We start from the raw sequence: 19,769 nt of genomic DNA on the forward strand, positions 1-19,769 counted from the left end.
CCTTTTAAAACATAAGGAAACAAAAACAGTTCTGGTTCCGTGTATGGAGTCTTTCACTCTCTTGCTCCAGAGAATGGGACTTCTGTTGACAGAGACTTCTTTTCCCCGATATGGTAATGGGGTCTCCCCAAGTGGTTTCGGTTGGAGGAAGAAGAGAAAAAAAAACACAAAAAAGAGATCTTGTAAGGAAGGTGTTTTCAATTGGCTGGGCCACAGATTAGGGAAGGGAGTGAGGGAGTAAGCACCCGAACCACCACCGTGAGGTTTCTTGTGCCCTATGTATAAGAGTTAGCTGGGCGGGGCCTCCCTTTCCCCGACCCTCCCCCTTTCCCAAACGGCCCCGTACCTTTTGAAGCCACGACCCGCCGAGGCTGTATTGGAGGTGTTGCCGGAGAGGGTCCGGCTCCCTCTTTTCTTCGCTCTTTAAAGCCGCCTCGTTCTTCAAAGTCACCTCATCAACCGGTTGACCGGTCGCGTCCATGGAGATAGCAGCTCCGAATCCTGGCGTCACCATGAAGGTATCCGCTCATCCCTTCATCTTCCAGGTTGTCGACTCCTCCGTTCTTCGGATCCGCGCTGAGACGCCGCTGTCATCCCTGTCGGCGTCTTTGAAGGGGTTGGAATCAGCTGACCAGGTCACATGATCGATGTCAGACGGAACCGCCGATTTAAAGGGCCATTGTTCCTCTAAAACTGCGGGAGGCTGAAAGTACAAAAGGGGACACGTGACAAGTAAGGGGGCATGGGGTCGGACAAAGAGGCAGACAAGGAGGGGTCAGTTGGTAGCTCGTCATCACACAGAGGGAGGGAGACAGAGGGAGACAGACAGAGGGAGACAGACAGAGGGAGGAGGGAGACAGAGAGAGGGAGACAAACAGAGGGAGGAGGGAGACAGAGAGGGAGACAGACAGAGGGAGGAGGGAGACAGAGAGAGGGAGACAGAGAGAGGAAGACAGACAGAGGGAGGAGGGAGACAGGCAGAGGGAGGAGGGAGACAGAGGGAGACAGAGGACGAGAGAGGGAGACATAGAGGGAGACAGGGAGAGGGAGGAGGGAGACAGAGAGAGGGAGACAGAGAGAGGAAGACAGACAGAGGGAGGAGGGAGACAGGCAGAGGGAGGAGGGAGACAGAGGGAAGGAGTCAGAGGGAGACAGAGGGAGGGAGTCAGAGGGAGACAGAGGAAGGGAGAGGGAGACATAGAGGGAGACAGGGAGAGGGAGGAGGGAGACAGAGAGAGGGAGACAGTCAGAGGGAGGAGAGAGACAGAGAGATGGAGACAGACAGAGGGAGGAGGGAGACAGACAGAGGGAGGAGGGAGGCAGAGAGGGAGACAGAGGGGGGCAGGGGGAGACAGAGGGGGAGAGGGAGACAGAGAGAGGTCGACAGAGGGAGGCAGAGGGTGACAGAGGGAGACAGACAGATGGAGACAGAGGGAGGGAGACAGTGGGAGGGAGAGGGAGGTAAGGAGGGAGGGATACCGACAGAGGGTGGGAGGGAGGGAGACAGACAGAGGGAGGGAGACAGAGGGAGGAGGGAGAGAGAGAGAGGGAGACAAACAGATGGAGGAGGCAGACAGAGAGGGAGACAGAGGGATACAGAGGGAGGGAGACAGGGGGAGGCAGAGGGTGACAAACAGAGGAAGACAGACAGATGGAGACAGAGGGAAGGAGAGGGAGGGAGGGAGGGAGGGATGGAGACCGGCAGAGGGAGGGAGGGAGGGAGACAGACAGAGGGAGATAGACAGAGGGAGGGAGACAGAGGGAGGAGAGAGACAGAGAGAGGGAGACAGAGAGAGTGAGAAGGGAGACAGAGAGAGGGAGACAGAGGGAGACAAAGAGAGGGAGGAGGGAGACAGAGGGAGTTAGACAGGGGGAGGCAGAGGGTGACAGAGGGAGACAGACAGAGGGAGGGAGGGAGACAGACAGAGGGAGGAGGGAGACAGAGAGGGGGAGAGGGAGACAGAGAGAGGGAGGAGGGAGAGGGAGGAGGGAGACAGAGCGGGAGACAGCGAGAGGGAGGAGGGAGACAGAACGGGAGACAGACATAGGGATGAGGTAGACAGAGAGAGGGAGACAGAGAGAGGAAGACAGACAGGGGGAGGAGGGAGACAGGCAGAGGGAGGAGGGAGACAGAGAGGGAGGGAGTCAGAGGGGGACAGAGGAAGGGAGACAGAGAGAGGGAGACAGACAGAGGGAGGAGGGAAACAGACAGAGGGAGGAGGGAGACAGACAGAAGGAGGAGGGAGACAGAGAGGGAGACAGAAGGAGGGAGTTCGGGAGAGACAGAGGTAGACAGAGAGAGGGAGACAGAGAGAGGGAGACAGACAGGGAGAGGGAGACAGAGGGAGACAGAGAGAGGGAGACAGAGAGAGAGAGAAGGACAGAGGGAGACAGACAGAGGGAGACAGACAGAGAGAGACAGACAGAGGGAGGCAGACAGGGGAGACAGACAGGGAAAGAGGGAGGGAGACAGAGGGATAGAGACAGAGGGAGGGAGACAGAGGGAGGGCGACAGACAGAAGGAGGAGGGCGACAGACAGAGGGAGGAGGGCAAAAGAGGGAGGAGGGCGACAGATAGAGGGAGAGGGTAGGAGAGAGAGGGAGACAGAGTGAGGGAGAGGGGAGGAGAAAGAGTGAGGGAGAGGAAAGGAGAGAGAGGGAGACAGAGTGAGGGAGAGGTAAGGAGATAGAGAGGGAGTGCGCCAGTCAGAGTGAGGAAGACAGAGGGAGACAGGGAGGGAGAGAGAGAGATAGAGAGATGGAGGGAGACACAGAGAGAGAGAGATAGAGAGAGAAAGAGAGAGAGATGTGTATGCCGGGTCTGGTGGCTCAGTGGACGATGGCGTCCGCTGTAGGGACCTGTGATCAACCTCACGGTCACAGTTTTTTTTTGTTGCTCTACCCATGCCCCCTCTCCCACTGACCCCGCCCCCACCGGTGCGGCCCTCAGACACAAACCACACTGTAAATTTGGCCCCTGAGAGAAAGTTTGAGAGTACCCATGATCTAGACCCTTCCCTGGGAGGGTCCCCAGAATCTGTCCAACACTCTACCGTGGGTACAAAAGGGCCTACCTGGCTGTAGGACCCTAGATTCGAGTTGGACAAGATTCTGAACCAGAAACCACTGAACTTCTATTATTCTATGATTGTTAATGAAGTTAGACATGGGTGCTGTCCTGCCGGATCGTGGGGGAGGGGGTTTGGTTGTATCCAGATCTCTCAAAATGAAATCACCCACTGTAGCAAATGTGCCCTGCACCTTTGGTAGGAGAGTGGTATGGGTGTGGTATGTAGCCTGTGCTGCATTTTGGGGTGCTGGTGTTACTTAGATACAGCTAATTTGCCGTTGAAATCACCACTGAATTTGCTTAGACTTCAGAATTACAGAAAAGTGTGCTTTATTTGGGCTTTCCAAACTGCGGATATATATTGAAATATGTGTGCATTTATGGGTATTTAAATTTTGAGTTGTGTTATAAAGAACATGGACATCCTACAGCCTTTCCCTGCTGTAACCCCAGAAACGTTGTCATCTCAGTCACCTTTACAAAATCTCACTTTGCAGTTAAAGAAAAGTAAACACCATAAGCAGCACTTTGTCAGAACACATACCCTGACATTTGACCTTTGTATTTGCACGCACAGGAAATATGATAATATCAAATTCAAAGGCATCTTTAATGCTCATTCACCTGCTGCACTCTAGCATGGGTTTTTTAGTGGTGCTGCAGCACCCCTCACCGCACCTCTATTTTACAGGGCCTATGAGATGCTGCAGAGAGTAAAATCGTGGCGGTGAACCAAACAGCCAGATTCACAGGCAGGTGAACCAAACAGCCAGATTCACAAGCCACCTCATCAGGGCTTTCCAAATCGATAGAAAATACTGTTCGTGGAAGGCGGCCCGGCGTATGGAATACGCAGTATAAAGATGTCAGCTACACGTAGTGAAGAGAGAAGTTATCGACCACCAAAAACGTGACCCAACAGCAAGAGTAATAGGAACCATAATTCGGGGAAATACATTCGGCCACCCTGACCCTTCGTTAAGTAGTAAAAGATACACCTTTTTTTAATACAGACATAATCTGGACTCAGTGGTCCCCTCAGGAGCTTGGACCCACGGCACAGGTCTCCATTCCACGCCCCCACGTCACCCTCGATGGCTCCGCCCACGCAGCGGTACGCACGGTGAGTTCCGCCTGACGTTTTTCTGTGCGGAAGTTCCGGGGATAAGGCTGTGCCCTTTTCTGTGGCACGGAAGGCACTGGGCAGCTCTGAAGCAAACACCTCCGGGTGGATTTGACTAAGCCGCCCGTGTGTTTGTTTTGCTTATAGTCATCGGCCTCGTGTAACCTCAGCAGTAGTGTGTGCGTTTCAGGCAGGGCAGGTCATGAGGTAAAATAACGGAGGAGGCCGAAGGCGCCATTTACATCTTTGGCCAAAGACAGCAGATCCTCGGCGGAGTGACGGGAGGCCTGCCGCACTGCACGCTGAACTGTTACTGCTCAGGCAGCGGTTTTTGTAATAAAAGAGAAATAGCTGGTAACATCCTCCTGTGACCTGACAAGCACCCTCGCTTTGCGCGTCCGGTGTTCTGAGAAGCATTGTACCCCCATGTGGCTATGTCCCCCCTACGTCACGGGGTGCAGAAAATCTCAGCACCGAGCTATTCGCCGTCGCTCCCCCATGGCGCTTTGTACCCCCTACGTCATGGGGGAGGAGCGGTTCGCGTGCTTCAGTGTAGCAAATCTCAACACCGAGGTATTCGCCGTCGCTCCCCCATGGCGCTTTGTACCCCCTACGCCATGGGGGAGGAGCGGTTCTCGTGCTTCAGTGTACTAGAAGAATTGGCGAAATTTCTTGCGTACGCCATTTGCTTTTTTTGGTTATTTTGGGCGGGCGGCCCCCGCGCGGTGTACTCCGCAGAGTTTTGCCTACATTGACAGAGCGGCCCCTTTGACTAGGTTTTACTCCCCCGATGGCATGGTACTTTTTCCCGGTTATTTGAAGCTTCGAGTTTTATATCAGTGCGGTCCCTCCGGCCATGTTTGCCTTCCCTCGATGGCCACGGTGGAGTTAAAATACAATAATAAGAAGCGGCGTACTGGTGGTGTTGCGCCTTTTTCAGCTGCAGTCTGTGGCTGGCTCGGTGCACGAGGCTTCATGGCGCAGTGAGACAAAAAGGCAGGCGCGCAACTCTTTGATTCAAGCAAGCTTTAATAGCTTAGTTGGTAGAGCGTTCGACTGCAGAGCTAGAGGACCCTGGTTCAATCCCGGGTTTCGGCATAGTTGCAACTTGTACTTTTTAAAAAATTTTATTTATGTATTTATTTATTTATGAGTTTTTATATAGCGCGGACTTTACCCGAAGGTGTCAGAGTGCTTCACAAGAGGACCGTTAATGATACAAGAGGAAACAATTGCAAATGAGCAAATAAAAATAAAAAACCTTAAATTACATGATCAAAACTGACAATAGTGAGCAACCAAAAGACTTGAGGTACCAATCGTTACATTTCAGGAGAATAAAGTGATATGTGTGCAGGTTACAAAAGCATACAATGTACAAGTAGAGGTATAATTCTGCAATAAATCGCAGACACTCCAGCACAACAACAAACGTTACGTAGGCAATGGTGGCAATGGTGGCACTGGTGCAAGTATCTAAAGCAAACAAAATGTGAGAGGTAGCAAACAGTGTGTTACAAGAGAAAAGTGACATGTGCAAGTTACAAAAGGCTACCATCACAGGTACAAGGATAATACTGGAAAAATGGTAAACATTCAAACTACCAGAACACACTCGGAAGGAACTTCCGTAGTCCTGGACAATAGACTTTTCAATAATGGGAGGACTTCCTTCAGATGATAGCGAGGCTGTGAATTAGATTTGGAGGTGTCTTTGGAGGAGGAGTCAGTCGTAAGTCAAAATCAAATTAAGATAAAAATACGCAACGCTGGTGGCCTTATTAGACTTAGTTTTTATACTGTTTTTTCCTGTACCCGGTAACTCAAAAAGGAGCTTATACAGGCCTGTTCTAGTGTGCCATTGTGCCTTGACTAGGGTTTTGCTGGCGTTGATGGGTAGCAGGAAGTATTTAAGCTCCCTGTGGTTTTGTGTACTACCTAAATCAAAAGGCACTTTATACATGTCTGTTCAAGTTGTTTGGTGTGCCTTGACTAGGGCTCGGCAGGCGTTCTTGGGGAGCAGGTAGGATTTCTGCTCCCCGTGGTGCTTTCTGTACCCCATAACTCCAAAGGGAGCTTATACAGGCCTGTTCAAGTTGTTTGTTGTGCCTTGGCTAGGGCTCGGCTGGGGTTGATGCGGAGCAGGTAGGATTTCTGCTCCCCGTGGTGCTTTCTGTACCCCATAAATCCAAAGGGAGCTAATACAGGCCTGTTCAAGTTGTTTGTTGTGCCTTGGCTAGGGCTCGGCTGGGGTTGATGCGGAGCAGGTAGGATTTCTGCTCCCCGTGGTGCTTTCTGTACCCCATAACTCCAAAGGGAGCTTATACAGGCCTGTTCAAGATGTTTGTTGTGCCTTGGCTAGGGCTCGGATGGGGTTGATGCGGAGCACGTAGGATTTCTGCTCCCCGTGGTGCTTTATGTACCCCCTAACTCCAAAGGGAGCTTATACAGGCATGTTCAAGTTGTTTGCTGTGCCTTGGCTAGGGCTCGGCTGGGGTTGATGCGGAGCAGGTAGGATTTCTGCTCCCCGTGGTGCTTTCTGTACCCCATAACTCCAAAGGGAGCTTATACAGGCCTGTTCAAGTTGTTTGTTGTGCCTTGGCTAGGGCTCGGCTGGGGTTGATGCAGAGCAGGTAGGATTTCTGCTCCCCGTGGTGCTTTATGTACCCCCTAACTCCAAAGGGAGCTTATACAGGCCTGTTCAAGTTGTTTGTTGTGCCTTGGCTAGGGCTCGGCTGGGGTTGTTGGGGAGCAGGTAGGATTTCTGCTCTCCGTGGTGCTTTATGTACCCCCTAACTCCAAAGGGAGCTTATACAGGCCTGTTCAAGTTGTTTGTTGTGCCTTGGCTAGGGCTCGGCTGGGGTTGTTGGGGAGCAGGTAGGATTTCTGCTCCCCGTGGTGCTTTCTGTACCCCATAACTCCAAAGGGAGTTTATACAGGCATGTTCAAGTTGTTTGCTGTGCCTTGGCTAGGGCTCGGCTGGGGTTGATGCAGAGCAGGTAGGATTTCTGCTCCCCGTGGTGCTTTCTGTACCCCATAACTCCAAAGGGAGCTTATACAGGCCTGTTCAAGTTGTTTGTTGTGCCTTGGCTAGGGCTCGGCTGGGGTTGATGCAGAGCAGGTAGGATTTCTGCTCCCCGTGGTGCTTTATGTACCCCCTAACTCCAAAGGGAGCTTATACAGGCCTGTTCAAGTTGTTTGTTGTGCCTTGGCTAGGGCTCGGCTGGGGTTGTTGGGGAGCAGGTAGGATTTCTGCTCCCCGTGGTGCTTTATGTACCCCCTAACTCCAAAGGGAGCTTATACAGGCCTGTTCAAGTTGTTTGTTGTGCCTTGGCTAGGGCTCGGCTGGGGTTGTTGGGGAGCAGGTAGGATTTCTGCTCCCCGTGGTGCTTTCTGTACCCCATAACTCCAAAGGGAGCTTATACAGGCATGTTCAAGTTGTTTGTTGTGCCTTGGCTAGGGCTCGGCTGGGGTTGATGCGGAGCACGTAGGATTTCTGCTCCCCGTGGTGCTTTATGTACCCCCTAACTCCAAAGGGAGCTTATACAGGCCTGTTCAAGTTGTTTGTTGTGCCTTGGCTAGGGCTCGGCTGGGGTTGTTGGGGAGCAGGTAGGATTTCTGCTCCCCGTGGTGCTTTCTGTACCCCCTAACTCCAAAGGGAGCTTATACAGGCCTGTTCAAGTTGTTTGCTGTGCCTTGGCTAGGGCTCGGCTGGGGTTGATGCAGAGCAGGTAGGATTTCTGCTCCCCGTGGTGCTTTATGTACCCCCTAACTCCAAAGGGAGCTTATACAGGCCTGTTCAAGTTGTTTGTTGTGCCTTGGCTAGGGCTCGGCTGGGGTTGATGCAGAGCAGGTAGGATTTCTGCTCCCCGTGGTGCTTTCTGTACCCCATAACTCCAAAGGGAGCTTATACAGGCATGTTCAAGTTGTTTGCTGTGCCTTGGCTAGGGCTCGGCTGGGGTTGATGCGGAGCAGGTAGGATTTCTGCTCCCCGTGGTGCTTTCTGTACCCCATAACTCCAAAGGGAGCTTATACAGGCATGTTCAAGTTGTTTGCTGTGCCTTGGCTAGGGCTCGGCTGGGGTTGTTGGGGAGCAGGTAGGATTTCTGCTCCCCGTGGTGCTTTCTGTACCCCCTAACTCCAAAGGGAGCTTATACAGGCATGTTCAAGTTGTTTGCTGTGCCTTGGCTAGGGCTCGGCTGGGGTTGATGCGGAGCAGGTAGGATTTCTGCTCCCCGTGGTGCTTGTGGTTTATGTTGAGTTGATTGTTTTTTTGTTCTCTGCAGTTCTCTGTACCTTTAAACTTAAATTGGAGCTCATACAGGCTGTTTATATTTTGGGATTGTCCGTTGATAGTGTTGCTGCCCAACCTCTGCTGCTCCTAAAACATTGCGACTTATAGTTTGTGCACTTACATTTACTTGTAGTACTACATTGTTATCCCCCAGTGTGCTTGGCTTTTATGACATTCTACCGTTGTTTATTTGGGAACACCGCATTGTCATAGATCTTTCGCACGTGCCATTGCAATTTGTTTATTTTGTACCAGTTGTACTTTAGTATACCTCTTCATCCGATTTTTCACATTCTGTAGAAGATCGTCTTACCTATTTAAGCACTTTGGCTCTTTATTGTGTTTCATGTAGGACATAGGCTCTTCCATGCTTTACTCATAGTTCCGAACACACCAGGACATATGGGTTAATGTGCTTTACCCATTTACATCCATTTCCCAACAACCTACAAAATGTTTGTGTAACATACAGTGACAGTGTTTGGTTGCTTTTGTGTTACATTTTCCACATAGTAGGTAGGATACAGATTAATTGACTGAGTCTTCACCACCCAAGAATCTTACATGTTGTTCTTGCCACCTCTTTTTAAAAAGTGTATGCATTTATTTGTTATTTGTAATGACAGTTTTGTAGTAGGCTTATGTCTGTTATACTTGTAATCTAATGAATATTCTTGCCTATTTGTATGGAGCCCTTGCGTAATCTAAATTACTCTGGCTAGTGTTTTAATTGCAGTTATTGTTCATGCTGTGACTATAACAGAGATACCCTTAGTACAGAACGTTAATGACTACTAAGAAAGTACTCCATTGAATTTCTAGACTTAACGTCTTACTTGTCCAGTGTTTTCTCCTCACAGTCCAAATTTGTATAATTCTTTTGTCGTTGCCCTCTCAGTGTATGTTGGATCCACCACTTCATAATCATTAGTAGACAACAACTTGTGCGTACCCATTATTATAATGCCTCCAATGGCCATTCTTCTTGTTTTTCTTTCATTTATCGTGCAAATTGTACTTTCTACACCTCAATCACCATTCTTGATAAAAAACAAGAAGGATGTGATGATGCTTCATTTGCTATCTCTGCATGCCATATTAATCACAAAATTATTAAAGTAGTTTCTTTTCACCTTTCTGCAATGTTCTTTATTTGCAGTCTGCTTGTACGTTTCACAACAATTGAATGCACCATCTCCATGCATATTGCGTACCAAAAAGATCATAAAGTCAAAATATTTATTTTTAATTATTCTTTATTTCATTTCTTTTAATAATTTCCACATGTACCAATTACATTCATTTATTAATAGCATAATAAATAATAATTTTACATCATACATCACAAACACAAACATTACAGTAAAGAATTGTTTAGAATGTATCAAGTCACAATCCATTCAAAATTTGCAATTCCAACAGTAAAATTTAAAAATCCAATTCTGTACTTCACAACAAAATTTGTGGGCCCACAAATAAGTAATACTATTTTTAACAATTCGAAAAACCTCTGTTTACTTTTAATTTGAGAATATGATGTCTCCAAACACTGAAAAAACAGAACAGGTAAAAATACTTTCAATGTTTAACATTGGTTAATTACTGTCATCTTTTCTTAGTACTGCTATATGTTACATATGTTACATATGTTAAACAGTCACTTACACAGTAAGTATCTCTTTTGCATGTTCGGCTGTACATTACCATGGTCGCTGTGTCAAGATATTTTTTCAAGGGTATACTTTCTTTTCTTTGCATCAATTTAGAGATGGTTGTAATTGAATTATGAACACTTTCATATTCTTCGATGTATATGTTAGTGAATGAAACTTGGACACTTTGTAAGTGTAACAATAAAAAAAATTCTCATTTGCTAAGGCCTAAATCACACGTAAGGGCCGCTGGGGGCATTCTGTAAAAAAAAGCATGGGTTAATACAAAAATAAAAAGCACTTTCACCTCCAAATTGCATTCGAGGTACTGGAGTCTACAGCGGTAGCCATGGCCGTTGCAAATGTGTTATGCAGTTTCTTACTGTTAGCTACCTCTCTCAATTTGATAGTTCAATACGTTTAGTCCTTATGACTCAAGCATTAAAGGTAATCTAGTCAAGAGTACCTATTAATTTAAATCAAAAGTAAATAATGTTTTTAAGATCCACCTTCCTATAATATACATGCACCTTACTTGAAATTTGAAACTATTCTTTCTCTAAAGAATACTCGCGTTCATTGAATCAAAGTACCCAATTATAAAATTTGTCGCTTACCATAAATCCTTTTTATGGTTAAAGGCACACATCTGTAGCATTACATTCGTATTAGTGGAGATCTGTGTATTTATATTCTAATTACCACGGAGCAATTAAAAATAATGACATTGTCTGTCTTCTCTGCCTTTCTACATTGTCACTTTTAATGACATTAAAGACCTACATTGCCGTCTATAACCAGTTGTATACAACCATAATGACTGAATGTGCAAGTAAAATATATTTTTTAAAATGCATGTCATAAATATAGTGTAGTGTTGCATATTGGATACTTCAAGCAGAAGGTGAATATCTGACAGGTCGACTGACAAGGATCACCAACCCATCCGCCTAGATTTCTTAATGAACCTCAATTGAAAGAACATTATTATGTAATGTTATGGACAGGTCAGTACTTGTGAGGTGTGCATAAAGTGTCTAATGATTTTAATTACTGATAGTGTAAAGATAGTTCCAACTAACCATACAGTCAGAGCATGTTCATATGAACACTCGGCAACAAGTACTCTCATTTTGCAAATCATATAAATCTTTTTCATTAAAAAATATATTACACTTGATGTACATGCTGGATACTATCAGTTTAAAGTAAATCCATTTGTGCTTCAAAACTACATCACGAGTGTTTACAAACTCAACACCATTAATAACAGCACATCTTGGGAGAAAACATATTAGACATTAGACAACACTACAAGAAATTCTGAGCAAAACGGGAGTAAGCAGGTCTCTACATTTTTCAAGGTGAACAAAAAAAAGCATAGTTTTAAGAAGACAATAAGATAATCGCCAAGGTCAAGCATCTAATGGCCTAAAAGGCCCACCCCTCACTCCAAAAAGCCCTTATCATCTAACCACGGTTGATGTTAGAGAAGAATTTTGACATTGAAAAGATTGATGTTTAGTTTTTGAAATTGGAAGAGATCGACGCAAATTAAAAAATATTATACATCGAGGAGACAGTACATGTTGAAAGTTGACCGTCATCATGTTCACACACACCAATATTTAAATGTCTTGTGACCGTACAAGCCATAAAAGAACAGTGACTCGTTGCGGCATATCAATTTAGCATCACCACATAGAGTACTGACACCATTTGGGTGGAAAAATGTATATAATGGGTCAGATTTTATTTTCAACCTACTACAAAGTTAAGTTGTTTTGGGCTGAATAGCAAACTAAGACTAAATACTTGCACAAAACTTATTGTAGTGTTGGGTCCCTGTCATGGGATCGTTTGTCTGTACTCGTTTTGTCATGGATTTCCATCATTGAGGAATTTCTGGACCTGTCCCGATCCCGTTGACACACAACTATATTGATACGTCTTATGAACAATACAAGTACAGGCCCAGGAGGGGCCCGTACTTTGGAAATCACACAAGAAAAGTACAGGACCAGGAGGCGCCCGTACTTTGGAAATCACACAAGAAAAGTACAGGCCCAGGAGGGGCCCATACTTTGGAAATCACAAGAAAAGTACAGGCCCAGGAGGGGCCCGTACTTAGGAAAGCAGACCAGAAAAGTACAGGCCTAGAAGGGACCCGTACTTAGGAAATCAGACAAGAACCCATACTATTCAAATGCTGGCCTCAAGTTGTCCAAAATGATCATGATTTTTGTGACTGCCTTAGCTGTGCTTGGCATGTGAAAAGAAGCCGGTGAACAATTGGTTATCAACACAACGAGTACTGACACCAGTAAAAAAAGAATGAAGACATGTGTCCTGTTTGGTTTGTAACCTCACTACACAGATATGTTGCTTTTGAGCAAGCAAAATCCTAGCAAGACTAAATACTTCCACCAAACGGATAGTAGTGTTGAGTATCGACAGGAAAAACACTTTTCAGAAAAGGATCTTGAGTTTGAATTGAATGAATAGACAAACACATCTCTGACTGAGTTGGAAGACTAAAAATCTTTTCTTCTATCCTGTTTTCCAAAAATTGATAAAACGCTAGTCTCAAGTTGTCCAAAATGATCATGAATTTTGTGACAGCCTCAGCTGTGCTTGGCAATGGAGTTGCAAAGCTGTGCTCTGTCAGACAAGAAAAGTACAGGCCCAGGAGGGGCCCGTACTTTGGAAATCAGACAAGAAAAGTACAGGCCCAGAAGGGGCCCGTACTTAGGAAATCAGACAAGTACAGGCCCAGGAGGGGCCCGTACTTTGGAAATCACACAAGAAAAGTACAGGCCCAGGAGGGGCCCGTACTCTTGAAATCAGACAACACAAGTACAGGCCCAGGAGGGGCCCGTACTCTTGAATTCAGACAAGACAAGTACAGGCCCAGGAGGGGCCCGTACTTTGGAAGATAGCATGTATCGATTTATGGGAATCAGATTACTAATTGCCCATTTTAAATACTATGGAACTGCAGAAGAACATCAATGTAGAGCTTGTACTTTTGAATCCAGACAAGACAAGTACAGGCCCAGGAGGGGCCCGTACTCTTGAAATCAGACAACACAAGTATAGGCCCAGGAGGGGCCCGTACTTTGGAAGAGAGCATGTATCGATTTATGGGAATCAGATTACTAATTGCCCAATTTAAATACTATGGAACTGCAGAAGAACATCAATGTAGAGCTTGTACTTTTGAATCCAGATAAGACAAGTACAGGCCCAGGAGGAGCCCGTACTTTGGAAATCACAAGAAAAGTACAGGCCCAGAAGGGGCCCGTACTTTGGAAATCAGACAAGAAAAGTACAGGCCCAGAAGGGGCCCGTACTTAGGAAATCAGACCAGTAGAGGCCCAGGAGGGGCCCGTACTTTGGAAATCACACAAGAAAAGTACAGGCCCAGGAGGGGCCCGTACTTTGGAAATCACAAGAAAAGTACAGGCCCAGAAGGGGCCTGTACTTAGGAAAGCAGACCAGAATCTTTTCTTCTATCCTGTTTTCCAAAAATTAATAAAATAAAAAAAATAAAACGCTAGTCTCAAGTTGTCCAAAATGATCATGAAGTTTGTGACAGCCTCAGCTGTGCTTGGCAATGGAGTTGCAAAGCTGTGCTATGTCAGACAAGAAAAGTACAGGCCCAGAAGGGGCCCGTACTTTGGAAATCAGACAAGAAAAGTACAGGCCCAGAAGGGGCCCGTACTTAGGAAATCAGACAAGTACAGGCCCAGGAGGGGCCCGTACTTTGGAAATCACACAAGAAAAGTACAGGCCCAGGAGGGGCCCGTACTCTTGAAATCAGACAACACAAGTACAGGCCCAGGAGGGGCTCGTACTTTGGAAGATAGCATGTATCGATTTATGGGAATCAGATTACTAATTGCCCATTTTAAATACTATGGAACTGCAGAAGAACATCAATGTACAGCATTTACTTTTGAATTCAGACAAGACAAGTACAGGCCCAGGAGGGGCCCGTACTTTGGAAATCACAAGAAAAGTACAGGCCCAGAAGGGGCCCGTACTTAGGAAAGCAGACCAGAAAAGTACAGGCCCAGAAGGGGCCCGTTCTTAGGAAATCAGACAAGAACCCATACTATTCAAATGCTGGCCTCAAGTTGTCCAAAATGATCATGATTTTTGAGACTGCCTCAGCTGTGCTTGGCATGTGAAAACAAGCCGGTGAACAATTGGTTATCAGCACAACGAGTACTGACACCAGTAAAAAAGAATGAAGACATAATGTGTCCTGTTTGGTTTGTAACCTCACTACACAGATATGTGGCTTTTGAGCAAGCAAAATCCAAGTAAGACTAAATACTTCCGCCAAACGGATAGTATTGTTTTGTGTATCGTTTGAATTCACACGAACTCCCATGGATTTGCCTCATACAGCCATTAATTGATACGTGAACTGTGGCATAAACACATTCACAATAAAACTTTAAGAAAGAGCTTGAAGGCAAGAAGGCGGCCAAGACTCCAGGCAACCAATTGGCTTCAGTTGATTTAATAGAGTTTAAACAATAAATGCAAAGGAGTAACATCCAACGGAACCAGATAGCCAGATGCGGGTGCCTGGAGTGCAAGCGCACAGCATTTGACAATGGCCAATTAAAAGGACCGGAAACAGCTCAGAAAGGAGCTGTACTTTGAATTGAAGTCGACAGGAAAAACACTTATCAGAAAAGGGTCTTGAGTTCGAACTGAATGAATTGAATGAATAGACAAACACATCTCTGACTGAGTTGGAAGACTAATAATCTTTTCTTCTATCCTGTTTTCCAGCAAAGGATGAAACGCTAGCCTCAAGTTGTCCAAAATGATCATGAATTTTGTGACAGCCTCAGCTGTGCTTGGCAATGGAGTTGCAAAGCTGTGCTCTGTAATTTGAACACTAGAATACTAAATGGACCGTAAGCAAACAATAAAGGCCATTGGAACATCTTGCAAAATAGGCCCCTTTGTCATGGAACAGAAAAATGGATCCTGTGCAGGGGAACGGGACACAGCTCAACAGAGATCCAGTCTACAGTCACCCCCTTAGCACACCGAGGTTGAAGCGTCTTCTGAATGTAGAAAGCCAAGAAACAACAGTGACTCTTGGCGGCAGAATAAGTAGAAAAAAAAACAATTTTCAAGTCAAGAAGCAATGGAGCAGAACGATGGTGAGTCTGCAGATATGAAGGAGTATGGACAGGTCAGTACTTGTGAGGAGCTTTGGGAAAGACAAAAAAAAGCTAGAAAACTGCGAAGACTCACGAAGGCCATATTTGCTTAACTAAATAGGTAGGTATATCATAGAAGGCACAAACCTCGTGAGTATAGCGATACAACCCACTCTGAATGACCATAAATGTTTGAATAGAAATGAACAGATTTAATGTACATGTATTGAATGGAATGAAACATGTGAAATTGGCTTTGGATTAAACACCTTACAAAGAGACTCTCGCCGGGGTCAAGAAGAGACAAATAGTACGGGAGGGGCCCGTACTTAGGAAATAATAGTAAAAAATAAAAATAGTAAAAAATAGTTTTTCAAACAGCAACAGAGCTCCATACATGCCAACATTTCAGGAGAGCAAAGAGCCGAAGAACATCAATAAGGTGCATGTATTTTGGAAATCACACAAGAAAAGTACAGGCCCAGGAGGGGCCCGTACTTAGGAAATAACACAAATCTTCAACCCACCATCGTGGACACAACTAAATCCTGTTTTAAACACAATGGTACAGCCGAAGAACATCAATAAGGTGCATGTACTTTTGAAATCAGACAATAAAAGTACAGGCCCAGGAGGGGCCCGTACTCTTGAAATCAGACAACGCAAGTACAGGCCCAGGAGGGGCCCGTACTCTTGAAATCAGACAACGCAAGTACAGGCCCAGGAGGGGCCCGTACTCTTGAAATCAGACAACACAAGTACAGGCCCTGGAGGGGCCCGTACTTAGGAACATGGCATGTATCGCTTTATGGGAATCATGTGACAGCTTGCCCAATTGAAACGCAATGGAAGTTCCGAACAAAATCAATAAGGTGCATGTACTTTTGAAATCAGACAATAAAAGTACAGGCCCAGGAGGGGCCCGTACTCTTGAAATCAGACAACGCAAGTACAGGCCCAGGAGGGGCCCGTACTCTTGAAATCAGACAACGCAAGTACAGGCCCAGGAGGGGCCCGTACTCTTGAAATCAGACAACACAAGTACAGGCCCTGGAGGGGCCCGTACTTAGGAACATGGCATGTATCGCTTTATGGGAATCATGTGACAGCTTGCCCAATTGAAACGCAATGGAAGTTCCGAACAAAATCAATAAGGTGCATGTACTTTTGAAATCAGACAATAAAAGTACAGGCCCAGGAGGGGCCCGTACTCTTGAAATCAGACAACGCAAGTACAGGCCCAGGAGGGGCCCGTACTCTTGAAATCAGACAACACAAGTACAGGCCCTGGAGGGGCCCGTACTTAGGAACATGGCATGTATCGCTTTATGGGAATCATGTGACAGCTTGCCCAATTGAAACGCAATGGAAGTTCCGAAGAACATCAATAAGGTGCATGTACTTTTGAAATCAGACAATAAAAGTACAGGCCCAGGAGGGGCCCGTACTCTTGAAATCAGACAACGCAAGTACAGGCCCAGGAGGGGCCCGTACTCTTGAAATCAGACAACGCAAGTACAGGCCCAGGAGGGGCCCGTACTCTTGAAATCAGACAACACAAGTACAGGCCCAGGAGGGGCCCGTACTTAGGAACATGGCATGTATCGCTTTATGGGAATCATGTGACAGCTTGCCCAATTGAAACGCAATGGAAGTTCCGAAGAACATCAATAAGGTGCATGTACTTTTGAAATCAGACAATAAAAGTACAGGCCCAGGAGGGGCCTGTACTCTTGAAATCAGACAACGCAAGTACAGGCCCAGGAGGGGCCCGTACTCTTGAAATCAGACAACGCAAGTACAGGCCCAGGAGGGGCCCGTACTCTTGAAATCAGACAACACAAGTATAGGCCCAGGAGGGGCCCGTACTTTGGAAAGCAGACTATACAAGTACAGGCCCAGAAGGGGCCCGTACTTAGGTAATCAGACTCTACAAGTACTTGTACAGAAGGGGCGAGACGTGCTACAGACGGGGCTAGCCGTGCTGGAGAAGGGGCGAGCCGCACTGGAGACGATGAAATGTGATTTGGAGTAGAAACATTTTGCGCTTCTGGGAAACGTGATGGTGACAGTCGGAGAGCTGCAGGACATGATTGAAGCACAGAAGACCAACTATTACTGTTCATTATAGCAAATAAAAACATAACATTTGCTCTGAATAGTCAATTAGTATGGTATTTTAAGGAGCATGAGGAGCGTGTTCAGAACAAGTCTGTTCATATCACTTAAAAAGTGAAATTAGAAAAGCTGCGGATAAAAACACCATGAATATTAGGTAAGGAATGTACTAGAACCAAAAATTACCTGGTTTGTTTACATTGTAAGGCCTTAACATGTCCAAATTAAAAGTTCTACTTAATACTTTTTTTTAGCATTCATTATCTTTACACGCATCCCTTGTAGTTATGAAACAGTGTAGGGTCCTGAAAATCTGTGCTCCAAAACGCCACCTTTTCTGGTGGAACGCCTAGTATTTTGCAATACCACTAACTCTCTTTCTTGGAAGATGTATGGCTGATATTTCTAGCAAACTTTATTTTACATTTTGTAAATTAGTGAAGTCTTTCACAACCTCAGTTGGACTTGGCAATGAACATTAATAAAAATACGGGCAAAATTCAGGAACCTTACTTGTGAAATCAAACCAAGAAAGTGCAGGGCCAAAAGGTGCCCGTCCTTAGGAAATCACACTATACAAGTACAGGCCCAGAGGGGGCCCGTACTTAGGAAATTGGACAATACAAGTACAGGCCCAGGAGCGGGCCGTATTTTGGAAATCAGATTATACAAGTATAGCCCCAGAAGGGGCCCGTACTTAGGAACATGGCATGTATCGATTTATGGGAATCATGTGACAGCTTGCCCAATTGAAACACAATGGAACTTCCGAATAAAATCAATAAGGTGCATGTACTTTTGAAATCAGACAACACAAGTACAGGCCCAGGAGGGGCCCGTACTTTGGAAGATAGCATGGATCGATCTACGGCCCATCACCAAGATCACCAAAATGGTACAAAAATGTGTCCAACTACAACTAACTAAACACATTGACCAATTTGACCTCCTCAACCCTCATCAATCAGGCTTCCGAACGGAACATATGACGGAAACAGCTATGACACACATAATTGATGACGCCCTCCAAATCCTTGATCGCAATGAGTCCTGCCTCCTCATCCTTCTTGACCTCTCGTCAGCATTTGACACGGTCAAACATGAGAACTTGCTGGAGCTGCTAAGCACTAGAATGGGTCTATCGGGAACTGTTCTCAAATGGTTTTCGTCCTTCCTTCACAATCGATCACAGAAGTTCAAGATCGACAATGTGCTATCCACACCTGTGCCTGCAGATCTAGGCGTCCCACAAGGATCCTCCCTCTCCCCCACACTGTTCAACCTCGCCATGGAACCGCTCGCCACCTTGCTCCAAGCTTCCAATGTCCAATTCAATATGTACGCCGACAACACACAACTCTACCTAAAGCTACAATCTCCGGTAGATATCAAACATCTGAACTCCATGCGTATTAACACTCAATCTTGGCTGGCAGATAATAACCTCAAAGTAAATGCTCTGAAAACCGAGTTCCTACTCATCTCACCCCCAACGAAAACTTCCACCACCCAAACATGGCTCAATAATCTAACAGCACTCAATGTCCAACCTACCATCGTGGACTCGGCTAATTCCAAACTGCTGTACAAGCTTAAAGTCATCCCTGTAGTGGGATCAATGACTTATACCGTCTTATATTACTTGTTTACCTGATTGTATTGTGATATGTTTCATGTATGTTACTTTTTCCCCACCATGTAAGTGACTACTACATTGCTCCCATTGTCTCTGTTCACTCCTACTGCCCCTACCCTGTCTTTGTGAAGCGCTCGGATATCTGTAAGGATCTTGTTCGCGCTGTATAAAACTCTGAACAACTAAATAAATGGGAATCATGTGACCACACCAAAATATGCAACATCACAACACACGGCAAAGGCTCCATACTTGTTGACATCATCACAAAGACCGAACCCAAATAGGGGAAATCAAACCCTGTGATTGGTCAGACCGCCACATTATCACCCTCTACATAATTGAAAAAGGTTAAAACAATCGCGGCACAACCCACACAAGTTAACATCTAGAAAAAAGGGACATGAAGAACCTGAACCACAACTCGCTGCCTCCCAACCTCACCAATCGCATCCTTCCCTCTCCTGGGACCTCAGATGTTTAATCACTGACTGATCACTACACCGAGTCTATTAATTCAATAATCAATGAAGCCGCCCCACTGATGCTTCGCTGTGTCTTATTAATACCAGAATGACCACCAAATGTCGAAGAATGAAATTCATGACATATATTTCTGGCAGCTTCAGCACCAACAACAACTTTTCTCTTCACATCGTTCAAGGTATGGAGCAAATGTCCATCTAT

This window comes from Lissotriton helveticus, chromosome 5_1 (assembly GCF_964261635.1).
Source record: "Lissotriton helveticus chromosome 5_1, aLisHel1.1, whole genome shotgun sequence".
NCBI lineage: Eukaryota > Metazoa > Chordata > Amphibia > Caudata > Salamandridae > Lissotriton > Lissotriton helveticus.